The sequence below is a fragment of the Rhincodon typus genome, chromosome 7 (assembly GCF_021869965.1).
Source record: "Rhincodon typus isolate 14 chromosome 7, sRhiTyp1.1, whole genome shotgun sequence".
NCBI lineage: Eukaryota > Metazoa > Chordata > Chondrichthyes > Orectolobiformes > Rhincodontidae > Rhincodon > Rhincodon typus.
Genome location: NC_063338.1, coordinates 12,962,971 through 12,971,274, shown reverse-complemented (window position 1 = coordinate 12,971,274; position 8,304 = coordinate 12,962,971). Strand labels below are relative to the sequence as shown.

Sequence of the window (8,304 nt, the reverse complement as noted above, 5' to 3'; positions counted from 1 at the left end):
GTGCAGTTTACGCATTAAAAAACACAGGATAATATCAATTTACTGCAAGACAGTCTTCTGGAATTGCTTGAATGGCAGGACCAATGATAGGTAGCATTCAATGTGAAAAAATGTGATGCCACATATATTACAAAAAACATGGATCCACCCACAGATTGCTTTAAATTCTACTGTCAAGTTCCCTAACAGGTAGCCACACAACCATACCTGGCATTTATTGTAATAAAACAAATTGTCGATGAGGACTTTGCATTCAGCAGATAACATCCAAAGCAAATAGAGTTCTTGGATTTCTGAGGAAGAATCTTTGGTATGACAACAGAAATATCAGCATGGTAGCCCACCAAACATTTGGGGAAATACACCAATGTCACGTTGTTGCATACTTGGAATGGAATTCACTGCAACAAAGAATGAGAAAACCAGGCTGACCATGTGCTTTAAAATATGAAATAAACTGGTGGGAATTAACAGAAAAAAAGATGCTCTCCATGAATGATAAAACACAAGGTCTTTATCTCCACAGATGCTACCAGACCTGTTCAGTTTCTCCCTATTTGTTTCAGATTTCCAGAATCCGCAGTTCTTTGTTTTATTATAAAACACAAGGTAACATGTACTACAGGGCAATTTGTTTCCAAGGCACTGTTTCGATACAATCTTTCTTCCCAAGGACAAACTCACAATGGAACAAGCTGCCAAAGGAAATAGCTACAGCCCCCATAACTTGAAATCGTCAACACCTAACTGTAAACTATCGAAAAGCTTTTCATGATCATCGTAGCAGATCAGGCTTGGCCAGTACTACCTAAAAGCAAAATACTGCGGATGCTGGAAATCTGAAACCGTTAACGTTGGCGGAATTCAGATAGCAGTCTGAAATGCCTGTCATCCCGACGCGGGACCGCCCTTCACAGGGCAGCAGCTTTGCCTCCGTCGTTGAGTGATGACGTCCAACCTATTGGCTAAAGGCGGACGAGGTGCACGGTCGAAGGTTGATGACGGTCGTCGGTTGTTAAGGCGTCTATCGGGTGTTCGGGTGTGATTTGAGTTCGGCTGCTGGCGGAGCGAGGGTCTAGGCCTGGAGTACACGGTTGGGACTGGCCGGTAAGTTCGGTGTGGTTTGGTGATGGGTGTCAGCGGCCACCGGGTTGGAGGAGTCCAGACCCCTTTTAACCGTTTTTTTTTTGCCTGCCTCAATCTTAATTTTTTTTTGTTGCTGCTCCCATGTCCATCAATCTTTGTGATGAAACCTTCCCACTGTCACAATCTGACCCACTTTAAATGTGTGGTCACGACTAGTTGCGGTGTTAACGCTGGAGGTTTGCCTAACTGGGATGGATGGTGGGCCAGATCTTTTCCATCTTTACAGTAGCATCTCCCACAGTGAGTATTAGACCCTGGCTGCCCTCCCACTTACTGCCCTCTTGTCAACTTGAGCCCACTTCCTTAGAGGTGTGTAATTACATCGCTGAGCAGATTGCTTCGGAAAATATCTAAAATTGTGCTGTCCGTCTGTTGACTCGCACCGTTTTCCCATTTTTCCCTCTGACCTACGTTGGCTCCCGGCTCAAGCAACGCCTCGGTTTTAAAATTCTCACCCTAGTTTTCAAATCTCTGACATCGACCCCTCCCTATCTTTAACCTTTGGCAGTCCAACTATCTTCGTACGTTTAGCCTTTTGAGCGTTCTCCATTTCAATTGCTCGAATATGTATTGGTGTGCCTTCTGACATCTGTGTGCAAATTTGTGCTGCTCGGGATTTATTAACCGATGGATGTTGCTGTGAAATTTGTGATTGTTTATTGAAAATCGAGTGTTTATTGTTTGTTTCTGTCCTGAGTAAAGTTGCTGAAGTGTGAGTGCTGCATTGCCTCAGATTAAACTTTGTATCCTCTCATAATATGTACAGTCATTTGAGGCCTTGGAAATTTATATCTTTTATTCTGACTAAGCCAAACAAGCTTGCAGATATTTTGCAACAAAGAATTATCAATCTCTAAATGTTTCTGAAGTATTGTGTGCAAAGTACATCAAAATCAGAAATGACAGTCAGATTCTGCTGTGTAGTTTTTGTTGTGGGAAAGTTGGGAGAATGTAGATTTGGGTTTCATTGCAGAGAAGGAAATATGAGAACATGAGGCAAAGAGCTAAGCTTGCACTGTTCTTATGATGTTTCTCCACTCCTCTCACTGTAGATTCAGTGTTGATATATCTAAGTGTGAGTGGTTAATGGATGGCCACATTGAAATAAGTATTGGAAACACTGCCACCTGCAAGTTCCCATGCCTTCCAAGTCGTTCATTGGTCTGACTTGGAAATATACCATTATTCCTTCAGTGTTACTCGGTTAGAATTCTTGAACTCCCTCCCTAATAGCAACAGAGATAGTAGGAACTGCAGATGCTGGAGAATCTGAGATAACAAGGTTTAAAGCTGGATGAACACAGCAGGCCAAGCAGCATCATAGGCCTTCCTGCTCCTATGATGCTGCTTGGCCTGCTGTGTTCATCCAGCTCTACACCTTGTTATCTCCCTAGTAGCAGTGTGGGCTTACTTACTCAAAATGGGTTTCAATGGTTCAAGAAGTCAGCTCACAACCACATTCCTGAGGGCAACTGAGGATGGACAATAAATGCTGGCCCAGCTAGTGATGCTCGTGTCCTGTGAATGATGAAGATAAAGTAAAGGTGAGCTTGAAAGTGTATCTACAGTTCATACTGAGCTTCAAATAACTTTGACCTCACCATAGATTTAAATCTCTGAGATTAAGAGTTTTGAGGGCCACTCATCATTGAAGCTACTCAACATGAGTTTAGTTGACCAGTTTTCTTGGCCATTCGTTACATATCTGTGTTTTCTGTCTTCATATCTGGTTGTGTTCTGGTTTTATTGCATTGCAAGCAGAGTTTGGAGTGTGTTTTCTTCCACAGTCAAGTTCCATGATAATAAGCTTGACTTGACTATACTTGTTTAAAATTTTAAGATCGGGATTTTTTGGAAACTGACAGAGGGAAGGACAATATGCATGTGTGTGAAAGCGAGAAAGAACATGCTTGGATACAGGGGATAGGATTGGGAGAGGCAAAGAGTGAGAGATGCATCTGGTTGGGTGGGTTGGATTAAAGGGAGAAAAAGATGTTTTATGTAGCAGATAGATACAAGACCTATATGAATACTGTGTCTTTCATGATGTGAGGTTTTCCCAAAATTTTTTGCAACCAGTTTTTTTTTTTCGCAGTACATTCATAGCTGCAGAAAATGCAACAATAATTTGGGCAGGAGGGGCCATGACTTTGATCAAATCATTGATCAGTCTATACTTTTCCATGTCTCTTTGAAAAAGTGGTAGGGGAATATTTTGCACTCGCCCAAGAGGTCAGTTGGACTCTTTATTTCATATCAAGTCCAACAGTTGGCACCTCTGATAGTGTATCATTTCTTCAGTATTGCACTGGAGTGTCAGCCTAGAGTTCATGCTTGCGTCTGTCAAGTGAGGCTGGAAAGCACAACCTTGTGACACAAAGGTGAAAGTAGCAGCCACTGAGCCAACACACACAACCTGTTATGGTACCTGGGATGGCAGTGTTGATGTTTCAGATCACTTGACTATAAAATGGCTTGTTCTGCTCTGGTGTGGTTGATTGTCAATTTTCCCCTCAGTTACTAGATCAAGTTTGAGATGTCTGCATGTTATGTGCTATCGTTTATATGCATAACTCAGTCCTTAAATCCATAAGTTTCATCTGTAAATTTGAAAAGACTGTTCAGTGTTGAAACAGTAGTAAAACTCCTGGGCCAAAATAGTTATTGCATTTCCAACGTTCTGCAATGTCCCGGAGCCTGTTGTAATTGAAAATTAATCATCGTGCCATTGCTATGAGCAGTCCGGGATGAAAGCATCAGAGTCTTCAACCTCATACGTTATAAATAAACATAGTCATAGAGGTCTATGCTGTTATTTTAACCTTCCAGCTTTAATAAGAGTTGAGGGAGCTGTACTCTGTATTGAACTCCAGGCTGTCCCTGTCCAGCGAGTTTTGGGGATAGTATTGGGGAGGCTTTACTTTCAGTTTGAAAGCGTAAATGAAACTTTAGTTTGTTTACTTTCAGTTTAAAAGAGTAGATGGAGCTTTAATCTGTATTTAACCCAGTGCTGCACCTTTCCTGGAAGTGTTAATGGGGACGGTGTTGAGGGAACTTTACCTTCAGTGTAAACGTAGAGGGAGCTTTACTCTGAACCTAAGCTTGTGCTTTCCTTTTCCCTGGGAATGTTTGGGGACAGTGTCGAGGGGGCTTTACTTTCAGTTTTAAAAAAAGTAGATGAAGGTTTACTCTACCTAATCTGTTCTGGCCATGTCCTAGGAGTGTTTGTTTGGGACTGTGGAGGCAGCCTCACGTTTTAATTTGTGTCCAGACTGTCATACTTCCAAGTGAGAAGAGCCAAAGTGGCTCTACTCTTTATCTAGTCCCATACTGTAACTGTCCTGGGAGTTTGATGGGGACAGTGTCAAGGAAACCTTATTTTCATTGCAAAAGAGTTGAGGGAACTTCTGGTTTACTTTTCGTTCAAGGACGAGAGGGAGGTTTACTCCAAATTCAGTCCTGTGCTGTCCCTGTCCCATTTACTTCTCGACTAGAAGAGTAGAGTGAGCTTTACTCTGTATTTAACTCTGTCCCAGGAGTGTTTGGGGATGGTATCAAGGCAACTTTCCTTTTATTCCTTGTTTTGAAAGAGTAGAGGCAGTCTTTCTGTCAGCTAAAAAGAGTAGAGTAGCTTTACTTTCAGTTTCAAAGAGCAGAGGGAACTTTTCTCTCTATCTAACCTTGTGCTGAACTTGGCCTAGGATTGTTTGATGGAGACAGTGGCAAGGGACATTTACTTTCTGTTTAAGAATAGAAATCTTCACTTCAAGCCCTTTGGCCCATCAAGTTTGCGCTGGTCAAAAACAACCATCTAACAATTCTCCTCCCATTTTCCAGCATTTGGCCTGCAGGCCAGTATATGAATAAAATGCTGTTGGACAGTCGGGAATCAACAATTTATGTCAGAAAGAATCAGCTTTTCATTTGCTATACTGTGTGCTGTGGTGTAGATCAATGTTGGGAGCATGGGAGAAAACCAGTAGAAATTGGGATATCTTGTGGTGAGACTTCCAGAAAACATTCATTTGTTGGCTATTGGAGAGGAGATATTTAGCTTAGCACGTGAGAGAGTTCACACTCCTTTGCGTGACAAGTAAGGATGAATGCAGGAATTCACCAAAGATCCTAAGACTGTCCAAAACCGTGACCACTACCATCTAGAAGGACAAGCGGCAGGTACATGGGAACACCAGCATCTGCAAGTTCCCCTCCAAGCCATTCAACATCCTGACTTGGAAATGCATCAACATTCTTTCACTGCAGGTGGTGGTGGACTCATGCATCAGCAGCCCTTGTCCTTCTAGGTGATTGATGTCACCGGTTTGGAGAGTGCTGTTGGAGGAGTCTCGGTGAGTAACTGCAAAGCATCTTGTGAATGGTACACACGGCTGCCGCTGTACGTCTGTAGTAAAGGGATTGAATGTTTATGGTGGTGGATGGGTTGCTAGTCAGCTGGGCAGCTTTATCTCCAATGTGTTTGAGCTTCCTTCTGTTGTTGGAGCTGCACTGACCCAGGTAAGTGGAGAATAATCCATCACACACCTGACTTATGCCTTGAAGATGTTTAAAACCAGACTTTGGGCGTCAGGAGGTGCAGTTATGCTTCTTGTCAATTTAGGCTGCCAGAATGTTGATGGTTAGGATTTCAACTGTGATCATGCCATTTAAATGAGACGAAATGGCGAGACTGCCTTGTTGGGAGATGGCTGTTTAATGTGTGAATCTTTTAAGAGTTGTACCTAGCCTGATTGTCTAGCCCTTGCTGCAAATGGGCACAGACTGGCTTATTATTTGAGGAGTTCTGAGGGCTGCTTTAGATGATTGGATGATTATTCCAGCAGTCAGTAATAATTTGCACAGTTTATAATGGCCAGGAAATCATCTCTTCCTGTCTGTCTATTTTTATCTTAATCATTTCCATCCTGTACGGAGATTTTCATCAGCGAAGCTGTATGATGCAGTGGAAAAAATGTATTCTACACTAATACCAGACTATTGGCTCACGGATAAGTTAACACACAATGTTTTGTGTAAGCCTTTCGCCAGTTCCGTTCTATGCTCGTTCCATCTTAATGGTAATAGAATCACAGAATTGTTAGTGCAGAAGGAGGCCGTTTGCTCATGTATCTACACTGGCTCTCTGAGCATTTTGACGTAGTGCCAGCCTCCTGCCTTTTTCCCCATAAGCCTGCATATTGGATGATTATATTTAAATAGAAGTAATGCCATCTTAAATGCCTTGATTGAACCTATCTCCACCATGCTCATAGGCAGTGTATTCCTCACCCAGACCACACTTGATACTTCTGCAAAACACTTTTTTAAGACATGTCCTCTGGGTTCTTGATCCTTTTATGAAAAGAAACAGTTTCTCCCTATCTACCCAGTTCAGAACCTCATGATTTTGAATGTTTCTACCAAATGTCCCCTTCACACTCCACTCCCCAGGAAAACAGTACCAGTTTCTCCACTCTGTCCTGTTAACTAATATTTCTCGTCTCTGGAACTATTATTATAAACCTCTTTTGCAATCCTTCCAATGCATTCCAAATCCTTCCTATAGTGTGGTGCCCAGAACTATGCACAAAAGTCTAGCTGAGATCTAAACAGTGTCCTTTATAATTTAATAATAACTTTGTGTTTGTACTAGCTGTAGTACTCTCTGGCCGTGCTTATGAAGCTTAGAATATTGTATACTTTGTTAACAACTTACTCTATCCTGCCACTTTTAAATGACTTGTGAACATATATACCCAGGTGTTGCTGCTCCTGCAGACCTTTTAGAATAGCACCCCTTGTTTTGTATTGTCCCTCCATGTTCTTTATACTCACTTCTCTGTACTCCTACTTCTCTGCATCAAACTTCATCTGCCACCTCTCTCTCCTCCAACTTGTCAACATCCTTTTGAAATTCTACACTGTCCTCCTCACAGGTTACAGATTTCCCCCAAGTTTTATGTTGTCTGCAAACTTTGAAATTGTCCCCTACACCCCATGATCTAGATCATTTTTTACATACAACAGGAAAAGCAAAGGTTCCAATACCGATCACTGGAGAACTCACCAGAACATTTCTCGAGCTTGAAAAATAATTGTTACTCTGTTACGTATCGTCAGACAATTTTGTATCCATGTTGCAACTGCCCCTTTTCTTCCATGATCTATAACTTTCCTCAAGTCTTTGTGATACTGTATCAAATGCCTTTTGGAAGTTCTCATACACCACATCAACAGCTGTGCTGTTATCGACCCTTTTTTTCAGAAATATACTTTACTCATAAAAATTATGTTTACATACATAAGGTGCTAAAACAGTTTTGTACGTTCTTTGCAGTGGGAAAAACAAACGCATTAGAATTTTATATTCTTTAAGGCTTCCCTGCAGTTGCAAACAAGGGCATTTCCTACTCCAGGATGTTAGTTGAGCAGTAACAAATCCTTGACGATTCTTTGCAATCCACCCACGTTTTTTTTTCCCATGAGACTATCAATTCTATGCTGAAAAATTATTTCTAGGAGTTTTCCAAGATTAAGATGACTTGATCTGTAATTGGTCCTATCTTTACAACCTCTTTTGGACAAGGATGTATGCTTACATAACTCCAGTCTTCCGGTACCATCCCTTATCCAGGGAGGATCAAAAGATTTTGTGAAGCCTCTGTGATTTCCACTCTTGTTTCCATCAGCATCCTTAGATACATTTCATCTGGTCTCATACCTTGTCAAATTTAAATTCCAACAGCTTAAATGGTACCACTTCCTTTTTCAATTTTAAATCCTTCTGAGTTTGTTCCTCTATAAAGAACTTTGGGGCTTCCCTTTTGTGTTAGCTGCTTGTCTTTCTACCATAATCCATCTTTGCTTCTTTTGCTTAATTTTCACCTCCCTTCAGAACTTCTTATGTTCAGCTTGGTTTTCAATTGTATTTACTACCTGACACCTGGTAAAAGTGCTTTTTTTTTTTCTCTTTGTTAACTTGTATTTCCTTTATTATCCAGGATTTGTCCCTACTTTTCTGTTTTTGAGGGATATACCTTGACTGCGTTCAAAACATTTTCACTTCGCCCATTGTTCCATTACAGTCTTCCTGCCAATTTGAGTTCCAGTCTATTAGACTTAGCTCTGTTCTTGCCTGAATGAAGTTGGTTCTCTGCCAGT

At 41.4% G+C, this 8,304-nt stretch overlaps 1 protein-coding gene across 1 annotated transcript in view; it reads left to right on the top strand.

The window, feature by feature from the left end:
- The first annotated feature begins 982 nt into the window (after positions 1-982).
- The window catches only part of trak2 (trafficking protein, kinesin binding 2), a 69,748-nt gene continuing 62,426 nt past the window's right edge, over positions 983-8,304 (top strand). The window contains exon 1 of the mRNA XM_020528022.2: positions 983-1,107. The gene's annotated coding sequence lies outside the window, so the exon portion shown is untranslated. The remainder of the gene's footprint in view (positions 1,108-8,304) is intronic.